The 21,756-nt window shown below is 43.5% G+C and overlaps 1 non-coding gene across 1 annotated transcript; it reads left to right on the forward strand.

The window, feature by feature from the left end:
- The first annotated feature begins 213 nt into the window (after window positions 1-213).
- Trnas-cga (transfer RNA serine (anticodon CGA)) lies at window positions 214-288 on the forward strand. Its single transcript has one exon. It is a non-coding gene; the product is annotated as a tRNA-Ser (tRNA).
- Window positions 289-21,756: the final 21,468 nt, after the last annotated feature.

Below are 21,756 nucleotides of genomic sequence, written 5' to 3' on the forward strand. Positions count from 1 at the left end.
TGCCAGGAAGTTTCACATGAGCGCACACTCAGCTGCAGAGTGAAAATCTCATTCTGGAAACATCCCCCAGGCTGTGGCTAAGCCATGTCTCCGCAATATCCTTTCTTTCAGGAGTGCTAGTTCTGCAAGTTTCGCAGAAGAGCTTCTGTAAAGTTTGGAAGGTAGGAGACGGATACTGGCAGAAGTAAAGCTGTGAGTACCGGACGTGAGTCGTGCTTCGGTGGCTCAGTTGGTAGAGCACTTGCCCGCGAAAGGCAAAGGTCCCGAGTTCGAGTCTCGGTCGGGCACACAGTTTTAATCTGCCAGGAAGTTTCACATCAGCGCACACTCCGCTGCAGAGTGAAAATCTCATTCTGGAAACATCCCCCAGGCTGTGGCTAAGCCATGTCTCCGCAATATCCTTTCTTTCAGGATTGCTAGTTCTGCAAGTTTCGCAGAAGAGCTTCTGTAAAGTTTGGAAGGTAGGAGACGGATACTGGCAGAAGTAAAGCTGTGAGTACCGGACGTGAGTCGTGCTTCGGTAGCTCAGTTGGTAGAGCACTTGCCCGCGAAAGGCAAAGGTCCCGAGTTCGAGTCTCGGTCGGGCACACAGTTTTAATCTGACAGGAAGTTTCACATCAGCGCACACTCCGCTGCAGAGTGAAAATCTCATTCTGGAAACATGCAATTTGTCAGGGACTCCTCGTGGCATCTGGATGCAATGTATTATCTGTATCACTGGCCATAAAAGTATCTCATTGTTACATGAAACTGAATTTCATTCATCAGAAATGTAATTCTGATGCAGGGCACGTCTGACAAAACGGAAATGACGTCCCGAACCACCAGAACAAAAACTGCAGCCTATATTTCTTTTACTTGTGTGAAGGTGGCAACACGGAAACAGCGGGAGATTTCAGTGCTTCATACTCGTTTTATTATTTTTATACGAAAAGTAATAAAGAAGTATTACTTGTAGCTTAGTTTTTGTTATGTACAAATCTGGGAAAATGTCAAATAATAAATGAGTCTATAGGCCTACAACACTAGACACTCAGAGGCCCCATGAAATGTATCCACAGGACTTCTGGATTTAGGTATCTGTTAGTGGGAGCTCGCCTTTTATAAAGTGAATTTAAGTATAAACTACAAACAATAAACTGTTCGTAGTTTTTATTATCATATAAAATACTTGTTGTTCTTGTCATCAGTTTTCTGATTGCTATGATATTGTCTCCCCACGACCTGTTCTCCCGTGCTAACCACTTTATCTCATGTGGCACAATTCGACTACATTTGAAATATTTCAATCTGCCTTCCCTAACAGTTTTTCACCCTTTGCAGACCTCTAGTACGAAAGAAGTTATCCTTTCATAATACTTTAGCTGGTGTCGGCATTTTCCACAGCGAGTATACAAATGTCCGTTTAACAAATTCCAACGCCTCTTTCTTGCTGCTGCATAACATTTATTCAGTTTCTTCCTTAAATAATACAAACCTGTTTTTACATTATTCGAAACAGTTCGTAACCTGATTTCAGGCTGACAAAGTTACTTAAAATTACTGACCTGTCCTGCCTACAGCTACGTACATCTCATCTCGCCATGTATTAGAGCGCCCTCTAGTCAATAACCATATTAGAGGCGGCGTAATCTTTGCAGGATAAGCAAATAACTCAATCTAACGAAGTATTCATATACAATTTAGGGTGTAAACAATTTTGGATCTGTAGATATCATATGTAAAACTGAAACTGTTAAATTCCAGAAACAATACTGATTATGGTCAGTAGTCTGTTCTTTCTATTCGGCAGATTCTATTGTTTTCATTCATTTACACATCTCAGCATGTTTTTCTTAGTAAACAACGTATAAAAGTGATGAAAGGGTCAGATAACAAACCGACCCGACTGATATGTCCACTGTCTTTGGACAGAGAAAGTATGTTTCAAGTCTGATATTATTATTTTGTAACAAACACTCACTGCCAACTAAAAAGGTTCTTCAGACACACAAGGTAACGGTTCTACAGGGCACTTTTGAGGCCCATAATGACGAAACAACATCAACGAATTTTTTCAGTTGTGCCGGAGACCACATAACGTGGAGCCTTCCAGGAGTCGACGTGTCACCAATCGGTGGACTACGGACAGTGCTCGCCTGCTAACAGAAGCGACTTACTCGATCTGAAGGCCTCCCGCGCCTCGGCGAGGGGCTATATGGTACGCGTGCTCCAGGATACATTTCTGCCCATGTCCCGTCACGTAGCGTCCGGAAGAGAGTAGAACCATAGAAACCGCGACCTCTAGCCGCGCCAGTGAGACCGGCCACTAGACGTCGATGTGAGTTCGATTACACCGGGGAGACCAGCAAAGCTAGCCCCTACACGTTCCTGGACCCGCTATACAGATCCTTTACGCGGGTGGCAGGAGCTGCAGCCGCTCGGCGTAGACACGTTACCTACAAAAGCGGCTTTTGCAGAAGAAATCATAGTCAAATAATAATTTCATGTACACTACAGAATTACTGTGAAAGTACCTGTCTTGGAAGAAAATCTTTGTCATCTGAAAGCTAGAATGCGAAATAAGTATAGCAGTAAAGTGACGAGGTGAATGGTAAACGAAGTAAACAGGTGAGTAAAACTGACCTGAATAGTTGTGGTATATTAAAATAGGTTTTCCAAAACTATGCTTCTGATGTGTATGAAAAGACAATTTTACCGTCAGTATTTATTACTATATTTGACTATGGGTGTGAGATAAGGAATCTTAGCGCAACAACCGGTCACGAAATTGAGTTTTACCTCGCAGATAATGGAGGATGCACCTTTAAATTAAATAGGAGAGGCTGGAAAACATAGAAATGGGCTGGAGTGAAAGACGTACGAGGGTCACCTTTCAATTTTTTACTATAACAATAAAAGGAAAACGTCTTTCACTTCTTCTGAAAACAATCACCTTTAGAATGTACACACTATAGATGTGATTGACCCAATTGTGGGAGCTTCTTTTACTCTGTTATATCGGTACAGTGATAATTTAGTTTTGGTAGGATTCAAAAGAATCTTGAGATGATGAAAATGAAGCGTTTTCACAGAAAAATATCAAGCAACAATAAGGAAATGTCATGTGCTTAATAAAGTGAATATGACCAATCAAACATTAAATTTATCTCGGTCAAATATGTGTTTGACATTGTCATAATGTAGAATTTTCAGCAGTTACTTCTTCGATGACTCCTGCGAAAAAAGCGTAGTATATCATTTATCATTAAGCGTTTGTCGACCTTACAAGTTAATGATCGTAAAATATCCTCTGCACCGAAGGGAATAAACGTTTTTTTTTTCTTGAAAGTGTTTCGCAAACGAACTGGCTCCAAGTTGTGCACACGCTGTAAGTCAAATGGACGTAACAACTGCTCTCGAAGGACTGTTCTTACGTTCGTCTGAAGAGAGTTGGGAAAACGGGAGGAGAAATACAGCAAACACTGGAAAATAATTTGCGGCGTACTTATGGAGATGTAGTGTGAGATGCGTTCGGGCTTGAGATAAAGATGTTATCATGTGAAATGTGTTGAAGAGACATCTTTGCAAGGTGCCTATAACTGCGGTGATTTCGATCTGAAACTGATACTATACTCGTGTGATAATGATTAATACTGCTTAAGGAGAGGAGGAGGGGATAAAAGATATCTATTTTCTCTCAGAAGTCCTTAAATCGATGGTCCTTCCCCAGTCCCTCTCTTCGTTATTTCACAGCTCAGTTAGCTCTAATCGTTATGAACTATTAGAACGTTGTCTGAAGACAGCACTTCCCTGTGATGTTACAGGAAAAGTTAACTGAGAGCGTGGAAATAAGACCATTACTGGAAATATTGATTCAATCATTTACACATCGGATTCTCTATAAGTCATACCTAATTCATTTTATTGAAAAGTATTTCCTGTTCCTATCAGCTAACTTGGCTGAAATTCCAGCATATATGACATAGGTTCATTTAAATTTCCATCACGGCAGTTCGTTTGATAGGAAGACTGGAATCGGATGACCCAAAAGGTTAATTTAGTACATATCGTAAAAAGCAGTAATGATTCTTTCGTAAAACTAACAATGGATGGGACAGCGTCACAGTAAACGCATATCCCTCCGTATCGCATCCAAAAATATCGTTAGCAAAGAGTCTGGTCAGTATTTTATCGTTTTCTGTACTTGACGGTGGAGTCTGTTAATTTCTTTTAGTTCATTCCTCTGAAGATGATTTACAAGCGCAGTAAAAGTTCACAATTAAAATGTGAGGGGGAGAGAAGAGGAAGTCGGCAGAGGGACTCCGTTTACGCCAGACTAGGGAGGTGACATTTGGTCGGGGTAAGAAGAGCCACCCATTACGGACGAGGGCAGGGAGCAGAGGTTCAGAAGCGGAGGACGGAGTCACGCCGCAGATCCTCTTAAGCTCGCGTGTCCGCTAAGCCGCTTTCAGACAGTCACTCCGAGGAAAAAGGCCCGAGTTGGCAGTACAGGCCTCAGCTGTAGCTGTCGTCAGCCGCTCAGCTTTAGATTCGACCATCTGCTAATGTCCGTTCCAAAAACAACTAAAATAGGGACTTTTATTTCGGGGGCGTAGTTTTCTTGGAATTTCCTTAGTATGCCAAACCTCCAACGAGTTTTTATACACGAATGCGTGTTAAATTCTGTCATTTTAAAACGAATATATCAGACGAGTGACAGTCACTACTAAAGAAACAGTTCCTTCACGTTTTTCCATTCATTACAGTCGTCATTTACACGGTCCTTTTACATTAATGTGAACACCTGCGAAAAGCCTGGATAACCACCTTTCACAGTGCGAACGTGAGGGAGGGGAGTTAATGAGGTTCTGGTAGGAACTAACAGATGTGTGGGGAGATGCCGACTCGAGCGCCGCGGCCAGCTGCGCTAGCTTTCTAGACTGAGGAGCAATGGCAAAAACAGCCTGATGGAAGCCGTCCCACATATTCTTTAATGTGCTGAAGTCCGGGGATTTTGGTGCCCAGGTTAGTGTGGTAAATTCATAATGAGGCTCTTTGCAACATGCATATACACTGCAAGGAGTGTGACATAAGGCATTATCCTGCTGAAAGGTGCCATCGTGCGGAGGTGAAGAAAAACTTTATGTAGGTGTGGGCATGGTGTACAAGGACAGACGCATAATTGTGTTAATCGATCTTGGATTTCAGAACGATGTAAGCATCTAGGCAATGCCACGAAGTCATTTCCCAGACCATAAAGGTCTCGTGACTAGTCTCGACTCTTCCGACGTATATTGCAGGGCGGTACACGCCAACAACCATTTGTCCAATGGCGTATAAAACAGGATTCATCTAAAACGGCCACGTGTCACCATTCACTGGACGCCCAGTAGGGGTCTTGAGGTGCAATCTTCAGCCTTTGTCGCTGATGAACAGCAGTCAGCTTGGTTGCATGAGCCAGGAGGCCTATACGCTGCAGCTTCCGCTGAACGACGTTTGAGTAGACACTGTTGGTAACCCAACAGTCCATCTGGACGGTCAGTTGCTGAGCAGTTGCCCGCCTGTTCGCCTGTTAACGTCTCTGCAATCGTCCATCACCGCTGTCATCTATGGTCCGTGGTATAGCACAGTTGCTTCGGCGCCGAGTTCGAAAGAGCCTTATTGTGGCCCACGATATACTTTAACAACGGCTGCATACGAACAGTTTAAACCTTAGCCGTTTCGTATATGCTTCACCATAACCCGAAAGCCAATGATCATGTCCCTTTTGTCGTCAGATACGTCACTTTTCGACATCGACTATACAGGGTGAAAAGTATTTAAACCGACAAACTCTGGAAGGTTCTATGGTACATCAAAACAAACATTTCTCCCTAGTGTCAATTTTTTCCTATGAGGATTATTTAAACCGGTGGAGGCCTTATTACGCTCTTCAGTTGTTAGAGACCGTATTATGATCTTCAGTTGTTAGAGGGCGTATTACGCTCTTCATTTGTAGGCAACTGCTCTCCAGCAATGTAGTTGTGCATTGTCTCTGTTTACCGATGGAGCGATACACCTGGATTGAGTACATAGAAATGGTTGGTGCGTATTACGTAGCGCACCACAAAGGGCGAGCTGCACAGCGGGTTTATCAACAACAATATCCTAATCACCGTATCCCGCATCATACGACCTTTGCTGCTGTGTACCAACGTCTGCGTGAGACAGGGTCATTTAGCAGATTACCTGGTCAGGGGCGCCGTCGCACGGTAAGAACGCTGCAATTGGAGGAAGATGTCTTGCAGCATGTGGAGCGGGATCCTTCAATCAGCACTCGTGCACTCAGCACATGTATGGTAAGGGGAATGTAAGGGCCTCCTTGGGGGTTCGAATGTATGTAATTTTAACACCATGCTCGTTATCGTGACGAAAGCTGAAGTAAATTTTATGACTCTCGACTCATTTCCAAAAGTGTGCTTTCGGAATTTTCTTTTTAACATTTCCCACTCTATTTGATTGAGAATGTCTGACAACCACAAGCTCACCAAACGAACCAGTGGTGTATCATTCGGCTCTCCTCTATAGTATCCCTTGCGTTAGTTAAACCTTGTAAGGGTTTTAAACTGAAGAATAACTATCAACTGATCGAATGACCACCTTGTCAGACACGTCCTTCGTGAGTGATTACATTCCCTCTGAATTCTTCCAATAAACGTAACTCCAGCAACTGTTTACGCCATGGGCAGATTTAAGCTACAATAGCAGATACACGGGTGTTGCAAATGGAATAGTCAATGTTGAACGATGAAACGCAACTATCATTCTAAGCAGAGATGCCTACTGAACGATATCGGCGGACAGTCTCAGAGAGGCATTTTAGGCAAGGTCACTTGTACAGGGTGTCCGATGAAAAGTTGTCAATCTTCATGGATATGGCAGAAAACTTCATAAGGAGAATACCTTATTCCAAATGGTTTCCGGGATAGAAAATATTTAATTTACATTGTTATTTATTTTGTTTATTCGATACATTGCAGGTCTACACATGCAACATCAATATTACAACATACGATTTTTAAAGCAGCCACTGAAAAAAAAGTATGTTTAAAACATTCATCTCCAATATTATCATACACATCCCATTACAGCTGTTGTATAGTTCACAATACACGATTCTGCCCAATGTGAGAAAGCTTATGACGAGCGGAGTTCGTGCAGAACCAGTCAGCACTTCGACAGATCAACGACTGAGCAGACGGGAAAGCTTCCAAGGGGAACAACGACCAGCGCAGTTCGTACATCGGCGGCCAATGCTCTAGGGTCTGCCAACATACTGAACTCACGTGCGTGACGTATCTGGCGATGCGGAGGACGACGACAAGGCAATGCCAGACCACGCCAGCATCGAGGAAATACAAGGAAACCCGCACGTGTGTCCACATTGGTGACGTTTCTACTAAACGTGAGAAGCAAAGATCAACGACCGAAGAGTCAGTCGGCGCCGTAGAGACTTGGCGACATTGGCTAAACACTGAATAAATATCTCCGGCAAACGGGCGTGGGGAGGTCTTTTGGGGAGATTCTTCGAGGAACGAAAGAAGATATGCAGAAACGTCGCCTGGACGGACAGATCGATGGTTAGTCAACGAACTTAGCTGCTACGCCGCTCGGTACCGTGCCAATACGTCAACCCGGAAGATGCCAGTCCATGTGTTACCAGAAAGTCGTTCGTGTGGTACTTACCCAGTTGGATGGTGAGGACGAAGGGACTGCGGCCTCACCAAATTTGTCATCTGTGAAACTAGATGTTGATGAACTCCGCCAGAAGACGCCGAACCCCAGGGTCCCTTGTTCAATTGTGGGAAAGAGCCCTACGCGCCACACCGTAGCCGCTTGTTAAGAACGCAATGAGTGAATTCACAAGGAGACGACCGCGCCGCCGCCGCAATGAGTCACGGGGACGGTGCTGAATGGAGGAATACGCCATTGCCGCTGCAACATGACCGTCGCCGCATCAGCTGTCACCGGAATCTGCACGCTATGACTCCGCCTCTCCGCAGTCACGAGGAATTGAGCGAGTTAATTCACATTGTATCATTCCGATTGTTTTAAGGGTGTTATAAATAAATAATGAATGTTAGTGGAATCACCCATGTTTCTCTCATACCTCACACTCAGAGCCAAGAAAGAGATCTTTCCACCGCCCACAAAGTGTAGTTTTCCCTCCCGCCATCCCAGAAAATATAATGACCTTTCCTCCCCTATGTCCTCGACGCTCAATATCTAGTCACTAAACTCCAACGCTATGACTCCACTGCTCCATTTTAATGTGCACATGGTAGGGGATTTGTGATACAAGAAATTCATGACGCTATCGGCAGCGACGGGCCGCGAACAATCCACAGGCAGGAGACGACAACCTGCTGGCAGCGGATAGTATATCAGTGCAATGGTGACTGAAAATTGGTTTCAGCTGTTTTACCATTTCAAATAACGTTACGAGGTGTACAAAAACAACGGTTGTAAAGCTCTCATTCGTTCACAGAAATGTGACATTAGAAAATTTATTTTCGAATGGTGTTAGATTTTCTTGTTATTTTGATTGAAACTCTACTCAAATTTCTAATGTTTCTTGTTATATATCTGAGTCTATGTTACTGTGGCCATAGGAAGTATACTTGTGGGAATAATACTCGTTAAAAAGGAAAATATTTCAGTGACAGACAGTAAGACACAAGGAGTTTCCAACCACGAGGCTACTCAGAGCATACTTAATCTGCTAGCTCACCTGAGGTCTAACAATAATGAACTATGTAATCCATTATCAGCGTATAGGTCGACATCTGGTGCAACCCCTCCAAAACTAGGGTGATCAGCAGCTACCCTTGTGAGTCCCTTCTGTGGCAAGCCAAGCGAGGATATAAAAGCATTTTTGCTGGTGTCTTAGCAGCCGCTGAACTTAGCTCCTAGTCAGATGAACAGACGTAGCAAATGATAAAATTACAGTTAATCACGGAAGCTATGATGTGGGTACTATATCGAGAGGAGTTACGAAATGCATTGACATTTGAAGAATTTAAACAAGGTCTGCTCAAAAGGTTTAAAAAGCGGAACAGTTGTCATTTTAATAGAGGACAGTTGGACATCATGGGCCAAAGGCAGAACGTAACAATAGAAAGCTTTGTCGATAGAATACAAAAAGTCAAAAGTAACACCATTTGTCAGCCAGTGATGACGCCAATTGGTACATTCTATAAGAAACCGAAATAGGGCCTTAGATACTTTTTTTGCGAGGATTGTCACGCGACACATCGCGCCGTATTACGGCACAATTTCCGAAGAATTTAACTGATGCAGTGAATATTACTACAGGATTAGACTTCTCGACGAGGTGAAGGAAAGAAAAAAATGTATTGTCACAGTGGTTCTTTGTTTCAGATGCGATCAGCAGGGACGCATCTCGATAAATTGTCGCCAACCACAGTATAAAAATTGTCAAATGGTGGGGCAGACATATAGTTATTGTAGCACTGTTGCGACCATTGAAGATTATTATGCGTGATAGTGATTCCTCTCCGTGTAAACGTGGCTTAATCAATAAGCAGTATAAACCGAAGCAAATGACGATTGTAATCATTAACAAGTGACAAAATTAAAGTTGTGTTGCATCGTCGCCAATTCACAATTGCTGACACGCTATATTTGATTGATGCATAGGATGGCTGTGTGCGGACACTATGACTATGCTGATACATTTCAAAAATGTACTGATGTTCCTGCAGAGGTTGTTGAACTGCAAATTCAGATGAAAAATGGGAACTTCGAAGAATACTTGTTCCATTCATTGTGCTGAAAACACTGGAAAACAATTTACGGTCGAAACTCTGACGCGTCACAAAGCCCTGACGGTATTCTCCGACAGGAGCAGGGGCTCTATGATGGCAGAAGCCGTAAATATGCAGCATATCTGCAAATTCGTAGTTAGTGTAGATGTGTGGCATCTTAGACATCACTCGTGCAAACACAGTTAACCGATACTTAAGGGGGGAAAGAAAACAAGATTAAGAAACAAGCCTAGGTTTACAGGAATGAATAAATATGGCGAAATGATCTCAGACCAAGACTGTAGTACAAACAGCCACTAAATTGTTCTACACATGGCTGTGTGGGATTAGCCGAGCGGTCGTAGACTGTGCGGCTGGTCCCGGCGAAGGTTCGAGTCCTCCCTCCGGCACGAGTGTGTGTGTTTGTCCTTAGGATAATTTTGGTTAAGTAGTGCGTAAGTTTAGGGACTGATGACCTTAGCAGTTAAGTCCCATGACATTCCACACACAGTTCTACACATGCAAAGAGTAATTTTAATTATTGAATCATATGACAAGAATGATTACTCGAGACAGTAAAATCTAGTAAACAAGTGCTCTAAACTCCTTTACAGCTATGAAAGCTTCTTCGATACTGAGAAACAAATCTCTTCCACTGCAACCTCTTCGCTGTCTACAATTCAAGAGATGGTAGCGTGGATGAAAACAAGGAAAAATGAATACCTTAAGATCTGTGAGCACTTACTCATTTTCGGTATTATGAAACACATCTCGCCTGCTGCAGAAGTGCCCATAGCTCCTGAAATATGCATTTTAGGGCCCATTTGTGCCAAATACTTTTGCTTCGAGTGGTTATTCCTACCATGTTCCTGAATATTGGCCATTGCTCCAGAGAAGCCCTCTATAAAGATATTGAGACCTGTATTAATAAAAAAATAACTAGCCTAATTTTACATTCCCATCTATATCCTAAACTACGTAAATGATGTAGGAAACAACTCATATAAACGGGAACACAGTTTAATGTAGAAGGGAAAGACATATTCAATTTGTAAACAGAATGAAAGCTATGCCTCTAACTCCTAGAGCACGGTTGTATTACATTGTTTAACATTTCACTTGCTTACAAAATGTCCACGGCAATCAGCCTTGCAATATTCTACCAGGTGACGCGGTGCTGCCTCACCACCGAATTGTGTACTATTCGGAATGGTAACCCAGAAGATCAGTAACTTCTAACTGTTGATTCCCGTCCAATTGGTCAACCTTCACCGTAGTCCAAGTAATACTCTTTTCTCTGCCGGTGTATGTTAAACGCACTGCCGCCGAGTACAAACTCCCGCATCGCGAGCTATTCTAATGGCTGGATTCCATATCCACAGCCTCTTCTACATCACACTCCGCAAGGTCTGTGGCGGAGTGCACTTCTGGTACCACTAACAGATCCCCTCTACCTTGTTCTGCTCGCTGATGCAGCTGAGGAAGAAATAATGTTGGTAAGCTTCTACTTTTTTTTTGGGTCATCAGTCTACTCAGGAATTCCTCCCCTGTGCTGCCCTCTTCATCTCAGAGTAGCACTTGCAACCTACGTCCTCAATTATTTGTTTGACGTATTAAAATCTGTGTCTTCCTCTACAGCTTGTGCCCTCTACAGCTCCCTCTAGTACCATGGAAGTCATTCCCTCATGTCTTAGCAGAAGTCCTATCATCCTGTCCCTTCTCCTTATCAGTGTTTTCCACATATTCCTTTCCTCTCGGATACTGCGTAGAACCTCCTCATTCCTTACCTTATCAGTCCACCTAATTTTCAACATTCGTCTATAGCACTTCATCTCAAATGCTTCGATTCTCTTCTGTTCCGGTTTTCCCACATTCCATGGTTCACTACCATACAATGCTGTACTCCAGACGTACATCCTCAGAAATTTCTTCCTAAAATTAAGGTCGGTATTTGATATTAGTAGACCTCTCTTGGCCAGAAATGCCTTTTTTACCATAGCGAGTCTGCTTTTGATGTCTTCCTTGCTCCATCCGTCATTGGTTGTTTTACTGCCTAGGTAGCAGAATTCCTTAACTTCACTGACTTCTTGACCATCAATCCTGATGTTAAGTTTCTGGCTGTTCTCATTTCTACTACTTCTCATTACCTTCGTCTTTCCCCGATATACTCTCAAACCATACTGTGTACTCATTAGACTGTTCATTCCGTTCAGCAGATCATTTAATTCTTCCTCACTTTCACTCAGAATAGCAATGTCATCAGCGAATCGTATCATTGATATCCTTTCACCTAGTATTTTAATTCCACTCCTGAACCTTTCTTTTATTTCCATTATTGCTTTCTCGATGTACAGATTGAAGAGTAGGCGCGAAAGGCTACAGCCTAGTCTTACACCCTTCTTAATAAGAGCACTTCGTTCTTGATCGTCCACTCTTATTATTCCCTCTTGGTTGTTGTACATATTGTACTCCCTATAGCTTACCCCAACTTTTTTCAGAATCTCGAACAGCTTGCACCATTTTATATTGTCGAACGCTTTTTCCATGTCGACAAATCCTATGAACGTGTCTTGACTTTTCTTCAGCCTTGCTTCCATTATTAGCCGTAACGTCAGAATTGCCTCTCTCGTGCCTTTACTTTTCCCAAAGCCAAACTGATCGTCACCTAGCGCATTTTCAATTTTCTTTTTCCTTCTTCTGTATATTATTCTTGTAAGCAGCTGGTAAGCTGACTGTACGATAATTCTCGCATTTGTCAGCTCTTGCCGTCTTCGGAATTGTGTGAATGACGCTTTTACGAAAGTCAGATGGTATGTCGCCAGACTCATATATTCTACACAGCAACGTGAATAGACGTTTTGTTGCCACTTCCCCTACTGATTTTAGAAATTCTGATGGAATGTTATCCATCCCTGTAAGCCCTCCAAAGCTCTTTTAAATTCCGATTCTAATACTGGATCCCCAATCTCTTCTAAATCGACTCCTGTTCTTCTTCTATCACATCAGACAAATCTTCACCCTCATAGAGGCTTGCAATGTATTCTTTCCACCTATCTGCTCTCTCCTCTGCATTTAACAGTGGAATTCCCGTTGCAGTCTTAATGTTACCACCGTTGCTTTTAATGTCACCAAAGGTTGTTTTCACTTTCCTGTATGCTGAGTCTGTCCTTCCGAAAATCATATCTTTTACCATGTCTTCACATTTTTCCTGCAGCCATTAGGTCTTACCTTCCATGCACTTCCTATTTATTTCATTCCTCAGCGAATTGTATTTCTGTATTCCTGATTTTCCCGGAACATGTTTGTACTTCCTCCTTTCATCAATGAACTGAAGTATTTCTTCTGTTACCCATGGTTTCTTCGCAGCAACATTCTTTGTACCTATGTTTTCCTTCCCAACTTCTGTGATGGCCCTTTTTAGAGATGTACATTCCTCTTCAAATGTGCTGCCTACTGCGCTGTTCCTTATTGCTGCATCTATAGCGTTAGAGAACTTCAAACGTATCTCGTCATTCCTTAGAACTTCCGTATCCCACTTCTTTGCGTATTGATTCTTCCTGACTAATGTCTTGAACTTCAGCCTACTCTTCATCACTACTATATCGTGATCTGAGTCTATATCTGCTCCTGTGTACGCCTTACAATCCAATATCTGATATCGGATTCTCTGTCTGACCATGATGTAATCTAATTGAAATCTTCCCGTATCTCCCGGCCTTTTCCAAGTATACCTCCTCCTCTTGTGATTCTTGAACAGGGTATTCGCTATTACTAGCTGAAACTTGTTACAGAACTCAATTAGTCTTTCTCCTATTTCGTTCCTTCTCCCAAGCCCATACTCTCCTGTAACCTTTTCTTCTACTCCTTCCCCTACAACAGCATTCCAGTCGCCCATGTCTATTAGATTTTCGTCCCCCTTTACATACTGCATTACCCTTTCAATATCGTCATACACTTTCTCTATCTGTTCATCTTCAGCTTGCGACGTCGGCATGTATACCTGAACTATCGTTGCCGGTGTTGGTCTGCTGTCGATTCTGATTAGAACAACCCGGTCACTGTACTGTTCACAGTAACACACCCTCTTCCCTACCTTCCTATTCATAACGAATCCTACACCTGTTATACCATTTTCTGCTGCTGTTGATATTACCCGATACTCATCTGACCAGAAATCCTTGTCTTCCTTCCACTTCACTTCAATGACCCCTACTATATCTAGATTGAGCCTTTGCATTTCCCTTTTCAGATTTTCTAGTTTCCCTACCACGTTCAAGCTTCTGATATTCCACGGCCCGATTCGTAGAACATTATCCTTTCGTTGATTATTCATTCTTTTTCTCATGGTAACCTCCCCATTGGCAGTCCCCTCCCGGAGATCAGAATGGGGGACTATTCCGGAATCTTTTGCCAATGGAGAGATCATCATGACACCTCTTCAACCACAGGCCACATGTCCTGCGGATACACGTTATGTGTCTTTAATGCAGTGGTTTTCATTGCCTTCTGCATCCTCATGTCGTTGATCATTGCTGATTCTTCCGCCTTTAGGGGCAATTTCCCACCCCTAGGACAAGAGAGTGCCCTGAATCTCTATCCGCTCCTCCTCCCTCTTTGACAAGGCCGTTGGCAGAATGAGGCTGACTTCTTATGCCGGAAATCTTGCCATTAATTTCTCGAATTCTCTCATCGTGGTCATTATGCGAGATGTGTGTAGGGAGAAGTAATACTCTGACCGACTCTTCCCGGAAAGTGCCTTCCCGAAAACAGAAAAACCTCGCCGTCTTGCACAACGATTCTCTTGTAGCATCTGCCCATGAGGTTTGTTCAGCATCTCAATAACGCTCTCGCGCCTACGAAACGATCCCGTGACGGATCGCGCCGCGGTTCTTTCGATCTTCTCACCTCTGATACCATTCCTACATGGCCACGATCCAATATTGATGGATAGTACTCAAGAATCGGTCGAACAAGCGTCTTATAAGCCACTCCCTTCCTGTATGAGTTACATTTTCTCAAGATTCTTCCAATGAATCCCTGTCTGGCATCTACTTCTCCTACTGTTTTATATGTTAGTTCCACATAATTTCACTCTGCATAGTTATTCCTGGATACACTTACGTTCATAAAAAAACAGAACTCATTGAACGACTAGGTAGGACGCTCATATTCGCAGGACATTAACCATAGGACGTTCTGCAGAAATGATTAGCATTTGAAGAGTACTTTCCGGTAATATGTGCCCCAGTCCCTCGTTGTCGCTATAAACCGAAGGCAATGGATCCGAGTGATTTGAGCAAACGTATAGGAGGCCTCGTAGATGTATGCGCGAACCGTGCCGTCAGTTCAGTGAGTTCGAAAGAGGGCGCGTTGTTGTCATGAGCCAATGTGATGCGTGAACCAGGGAAATAACTGCTAGTGTGGGACGAAGTGTTTTGCCAGTGCTACGGATGTGTGCAGAATGATTCACGGAAGGCCGTAGAACACTACGAGATGGGTCCGGTCGCACAACTCAGTCGACCCGCTTCTCTTTCCAGATAAGATCGACACCTCATTCGAACGGCACTACAGCACAGTATTGTGCCCTCCTCCGCTCTGGCTCAACAGTGGAACAGTGGAACACAGCGTCCACTATAAGAGGTGACCGCCCGTCGCTGTTTGTTACAGCATGGGCTACACGCGCATCGTCCACGTCTCCACTTCCCTTTGATGAATGTGTAGAAACACGCTAGACCGCTTTGGTGTATGGAAGGACGCCACTGGGGACAGGAGTGGCATCAGATAGTATTTTCGGACGAATCCAGGTTCTGTTTCTTTAAAATGGTGCTCCACTTCGGTTCTCTGCAGACAGGGGCAGCAGCATCACAGTGACTGCATTAGCACAAGACATGCTGTGCCAATTCAAGGCCTTGTGGTATGGTGTGCTATTCTGTACAACCACCAATCACAGTTGGTGGGCGTCCAGAGCGCTGTGACCAGTATGATCTACGTGAATGATGTCTTGCGACCCGCTGCCATACTCTTTCTGCACAACGCCCCAGACGCCATTTGTCAGCAAAACAATGCATTTTGCAACACGATTGCCTGCCGTCTTGGTGTCACATGATGTCAGCCTTTTGACTCGACCTGCCAGATCACCCGAATTGTCACCAATAAAAAATGTGTGGGGTGTTGTGAAACGACAGGTGTAAAGCTGTGGTCCAGTGCCAACTACAATAGATAATCTTTGGAACTGGGCGAATGCCGCATGGATGGCTATACTACAGGACACTATTCGCGTCTTAGACACCTCAATGCCATCAAGCATGGAACAAGTTATCAGGGCCCATGGTAGACCCTGTGCCTACTAGGTAACAGGACAAACGCTGAACCGAGGTGCTTGAAATGCCGCTGCAGAACGAACTAATGTACATATTCCGCTAATATGAAATTCCTATCTCTAGTCGTTCAAGATTATCCATTTTTTCTGAGCATTAGTATATTTTAAGGTAGGTAGTGTTTCCAGCATTTTATCATCAGCAGTAGTTCAGAACTAATAGATTTCTTTTCCTATATATATGCAATATGTACTTTTTCCTATGTATGAGCAATATGACATTTTCATTTACGTTCATGGCCAGCTGCTAGAATATCCGCTAATCATAAATCCTCTGCTGGTTATTCGGAAAATAGATACTGTTTTATGGTGTCTTTAATTTATTGTAGACAAATGCATCATCTATGAACAGCCTTAAAGTGTATCCGACGTTTTCTACTACATCATTTATGTACGTTGTAGCTAGTAACGATCATATCACACTGCCTTGGGGTCCTCTATAAATTATCAATATATCTTTCAGTGTTGTCGGCTGTACTGCCAGAACTAATCGCAGGTCCACGAGATTTCGGCGAACAATAGTTCAACCATTATCAGTCGGTATTGATGGAATGAGGGGCGTTCGGTGCGCTACCGGTACATATATCTGCGGGTATACAGTTATGACTTCGCACTCTCCGCACCGTGCTCGGTTGTGCTGATATGTGTGGCTGCGGTCAGTGTAGAGAGGGGGGGGGGGGGGCGGGGTGTGGAGGGGTGGAGGAGGGAGTCTCAGTTGTCTACCGACCGCCGTCAGCGTCGCATCTCGCGTGCGTATGTTACGAGTTTCTTTGACTGTGCTCAGTTGCAGTATGTCCGTAGTTCGTGGTCTCCCGAACACGGGGTCCCTGTTTGGATTCCCGGTGGAGCCCGGGACTTTCACCTGCCTCCAGATGACTGGGTGTTGTCGTGTCGTCTTCATCAGCATTATTCATCCCCATTACGGTCGGAGGAAGGCAATGGCAAACCACCTCCGCTAGAACCTGGCCTAGTATGGCGGTATGGGTCTCCCTCATGGTCCACTACGCTCTGTCAAGGACTTCATCATCATTTAAATAAATCGGGAGTATATAAACGGGGAGGGAACCGTGGACCCCTCATCACATCAGTACCACATGATGATGACGGAGCGTATATTCGCCGAAAAATCGTGGACTTTCCATGATTGTATCCGGCAGTAAACCCAAGGATCTTGGGAGCAACAAATACGCTGGAAAAGCCTCAGGTCGCATATGTTCACATCTGTCGATTTTGTTCCGTTAAGATCTATCTGCAGTTTAGTCCTGAATCCAGTCGCCAAAACTTTTCTGATACCCGATAAGCTTGTACTTTTTGGCACTCAAATGTGGTGCGGAATGGTGTGAAATGCCTTCCTGAAGTCAAGCGACGTGAGATCAACCTGAGCGCCATTATCTAAAGTGATACGTGTTTCTTACTGGTGTAAGTAGGGTGAACCCAGGTCATCAAATTAAGTAACTTGTAAGCATTCATTTCACTGCACACATTTCGGTTGATCGTAGTATATGCACAGTATGTGAAAAAAAGGTAGGACTGTTAGTGTTTGGACGTGTGTTAATAAGTCAGCAAGGGACTGATTAACAGCATTGCTGGTTCTAAGGACATTAAAAAAAAGTTTGTGAGTGCACAAGTGGTGGTTCATGGACTTGCTATATTGTCCGCAAGACTCTTCGATGGTGATTGTGGACCTGCACAGTTGCAACAAATGGCTGCTGGCTGTCTCTACAAGGACTACAGTGGGCCTGCACCTTTGATGGCCCACCAATACCATAATCTCTACAAGGACTATAGTGGGTCTGCATCTTTGATGGCCCACCAATACCATTATTTCTACAAGGACTTCAGTGGGTCTGCAGCTCTGCTGGCCCACCATTACCATAATTTCTAACAGGGCTATAGTGGTCTGCTCTGTGATGACCTACCTATCAATATTCTTCAAAACTTCGACTGATTCTGCTGTGGGTTTGCTCTGTTGTGGCCCATTACCTGTCTGCATGTCAAGAGTCAGCATTATCTTTTCGTTGGAAGAACAACACTACTTCTTCAAGACTGCATAGAAATTCACTACTTCCGCGTGCATTTTCTTTTACTGCTCAGACTTCGAGAAAAAAAAAACACTGCAATTTTACAGTAATGAATGATCAGGACTGTCTTTATGGACTGTGAAAAAATTTTAGATTTGACCAACATTGTATCAATAAGTGTGTGCATTTCATTTCTTTGTTATTGTAATTATGAAAAATTTCTTCAAATATGTATTGGCCACTGCCCAAAACAATTTGTAAATTTTTTTTTGGGGAGCATGGGGGCTATGTAAGTAGGCTGTTTAGATTTTTATGTTGGTAACGCCACGTAGCGCTCTGTATGAAAATCACTGGCTGTGCTGTGTGCAGTCTGTGGCCCGTTTGCATTGTTGTAATATTCGCTATTGTAGTGTTTTGCAGTTGGCTGTCAACAGCGCGTAGCGTTGCGCAGTTGGAGGTGAGCCGCCAGCAGTTGTGGATGTGGGGAGCGAGATGGCGGAGTTTTGAGAGCGGATGATCTGAACGTGTGTCTATCACAGACAGTAAATTTGTAAGACTGGATGTTTAAGGTTAATACATTGTTTGTTCTTTATCAAAATCTTTCCTTTGATAACTATGCCTATCAGTAGTTAGTGACTTCAGTAGTTAGAATCTTTTATTTAGCTGGCAGTATTAGCGTGTGTTGCTGTGTGTTGCAGTAGTTTGAGTAACGAAGATTTTTGTGAGGTAAGTGATTAATGAAAGGTATAGGTTATTGTTAGTCAGGGCCATTCTTCTGTAGGGATTACTGAAAGTCGGATTGCGTTGCGCTAAAAATACTGTGTGTCAGTCTAGTGAATGTCTCAGTACGTTCAGTTTTACTCAGCTGTTTGAAAATCAAATAACATAAGATGTTTATCAGCTCAGTATTTCATTAACTTTTCTAAGGGGACGTTTTACTGGGATTAAGGAAATGTGGAAGGGAGGACCCACCAATATAACTTTCTTTTCACACGACCTGTTTATTTAACAAAATATAATCTGTGTTTTACAGGTAACGGAAGCATTTAACCATAACATACTTTTTACAATATGAACAAATTTGCTAATTTCTTTTTCCCTTAAACAATAAGTTAAATAAGATTTTAATCTTTGCAAAAGAAATCTGAGGTGCTTTTTTGCAAAACAGCAAACAATGTGACAATGATTCGAGACGGCCAGAGCTGCAGCACGCCTGTTATCGGGTGAAACAGCGGTGTTTACTACCGCGCTGAACACAGTCTATCTTACTAAATGCACTTCTGCAACACACAAAAACTATATAATCACTATTGATGACAAGTGTGGTTCAGTTACTGGAAACAGATGACTGGACTTTTCATTTGAAAGCTGTAAGTCGAAAGGTTACGATGTGCACCGGTGCTTAAAGTTTAAACAGACTAGCAAACAATACGACAACGATAAGGCTTACTTCCAAGCAACCAACCTCTTAATTTCAATCGGCAACCAAGGTGCGACTGGATCCCAGCCCGTCCCTTCTGACAATTTTATTTTGACTAAAGTCCTGGCGACAGTTGGCTGTTAATATTTTCAAAGTTAAACTGAATGTCACTTGTTAAGACCGTTCTGAAGGAATGTCTAAAAACATTACGTGTGAACAATTACCACAAGAGAACTCACTGGGCGGAACCACAAGACCCAGCTAAAATACACCAATAATAATGACTCGCCCTTTCAGAAAACAGAAACGAACAGCTCAGTACAACACGTAGTTCCGATTCTAACGAACGACTGAGAATTGCAATTACGATCAAACAACTGCACCGGTTAACAGATAAATCTAATTGCAAGGTCAAGCTTTTGTTTAACGGCAACCTGTGCCTTAGTGCAACTTTTCTGGCTGCATTTATGGCCAAGAGCTGATTTATTAGAACATTAATGATCGGATACAAACTAGAAAGGAAAGGCAATATAATAGCAGGACAAAAATTTAAATGACAACTGGTGCCATAGTACAATACTAATGCACATATTTACGACCAAAGAGCCGCCCGAGTAGAAATGAGGGGGGCAGCCAGGCCACGAGCGGTCGTCCGATACGAATGCTGCCAACCAACCGATGGAATGTCAACCTGCTGCCTGTAGTCGACGTTGATCCCGGTGAAGCACTCCGGTAATTTCGCTCTCCGCAGGCCCTCCAGGCGCAGCTCGTGGCTGCGGCCGCTCGGACCTCGTGACCACCTCTTGTCGCGGTGCTGATCTCCAAACTTCGTGCCTTCCTCTCGGGACATCAAACCTCCAATATATATCGGCAAGCAAGGACCTTCTAAGGACACAACCGACAGACAACAACTCTTCCTCATGGATATTGGCAATGGGGCAGGAAGAAGGACACTCGATACTACAGCTGATCCAGTGGCGCCAGACAGAACAGTCTCCTAATTCAATGGCGCCACTGCTAAGACAGCGCTGTGGACGTCATCGAAGAACAGAGCGAAGTGAGTTTCGCATGTTCAGTGTGTACGGAATACACGTCCATTTTTATAGAGAAGATTTTCGCTCTCCAAATGTAGTTCTTGAGCATGTTCCATGACCATATAGGTCTATAGTTGTCTGCATGTCCTACGACTCTTCTTGAAAGAGGAATGATTTGAGCTTTTCTCCAGTCGCTAGGTTACCTTTGTTGCTCCACTGCTGCGTGAAGAGGAGCAGGGTCTTTCTACATCTACATCTACATCCATACTCCGCAAGCCACCTGACAGTGTGTGGCGGAGGGTACTCTGAGTACCTCTATCGGTTCTATTTCAGTCTCGTTCGTGGAAAGGAGGATTGTCGGTATGCTTCTGTGTGGGCTCTCTGATTTTATCCTCATGGTCTCTTCGCGAGAAATACGTAGGAGGGAGCAATATACTGCTTGACTCTTCGGTGAAGGTATGTTCTCGAAACTTTAACAAAAGCCCGTACCGAGCTACTGACCGTCTCTCCTGCAGGGTCTTCCACTGGAGATTATCTATCATCTCCGTAACGCTTTCGCGATTACTAAATGATCCCGTAACGAAGCGCGCTGCTCTCCGTTGGATCTTCTCTGTCTCTTCTATCAACCCTATCTGCTACGGATCCCACACTGTTGAGCAGTATTCAAGCAGTGGGCGAACAAGCGTACTGAAACCTACTGCCTTTGTTTTCGGATTGCATTTCCTTAGGATTCTTCCAATGAATCTCAGTCTGGCATCTGCTTTACCGACGATCAACTTTATATGATCATTCCATAATCCTTGTGGAATCTTACAGCTATCTCATGTCGTCCTGATGCTTTTCCACTACTAAAAGGTTGTAGTTCCTTTTCTATTCCGCGATCGGTTCTCGCACTATGAATGAAAGGACAGTCTTACGATCCTCCACGGTGAAAGAATTTCGGAAAGCAAATTCAGTATTTCGACGTTTGCTGTTACCTCCGTCTCGTTGTCAGAAGGGTCTGTGAATGAATTTCGAACCGCTTACTGATAAGACCAAAGCATCTCAGGGTATTTCCTAAAATGGTCCACAAAACTTTTCTTTCGGAGTTACTAAACGCTTCTCTCATTGATCTCCT

The sequence above is a fragment of the Schistocerca gregaria genome, chromosome 6 (assembly GCF_023897955.1).
Source record: "Schistocerca gregaria isolate iqSchGreg1 chromosome 6, iqSchGreg1.2, whole genome shotgun sequence".
NCBI lineage: Eukaryota > Metazoa > Arthropoda > Insecta > Orthoptera > Acrididae > Schistocerca > Schistocerca gregaria.